Source organism: Arachis ipaensis, chromosome B03 (assembly GCF_000816755.2).
Source record: "Arachis ipaensis cultivar K30076 chromosome B03, Araip1.1, whole genome shotgun sequence".
Lineage (NCBI taxonomy): Eukaryota > Viridiplantae > Streptophyta > Magnoliopsida > Fabales > Fabaceae > Arachis > Arachis ipaensis.
Window position 1 is genome coordinate 18,893,411 of NC_029787.2, and position 564 is coordinate 18,893,974.

The window sequence follows — 564 nt, forward strand, 5'->3', positions numbered from 1 at the left end:
TTTTTTTCTATTGTACTCTTTCTATTATAAAAAGCTGTTGTTGATAAGACATAATTTAAGATTCTGCTCATAAATTTATTGTGCTAATAAATTTATTTTCTATTGGACATAAAATTAACAAGGTTTTCTGGCCATTATTTACCACACATAAATCGTGGTGACCCACAAGGTTTTATGTGCAAACAAGTTTCTTCATAAACCGTAGTGACTCTCCACGGTTTATGCACGCCATCTCTCCTTAGTAAACCGTGGTGACCTACCACGGTTTACACTCTATATCTTTTGGCCATAATCCGCTGGGACCTGCCACGGTTTATGCACATTTTGAAACCGTGGTGGGTTGCCACGGATTACATAGAAATGGCTTTTTGCACATGCAGGTAACAAGAACTAGTTTTGCACATTTAGGTAAAGGTTTTCTCTATTCTATTTATTTAAGTAAATTGCCCATATATTTATGTATAACTATAAGTATATGTATTATTTAACTTATTTTTAATGTATATTTTATATTTTAATATATATTTTATATTAATAACTAATTTAATAACTAATTTTTAGTGT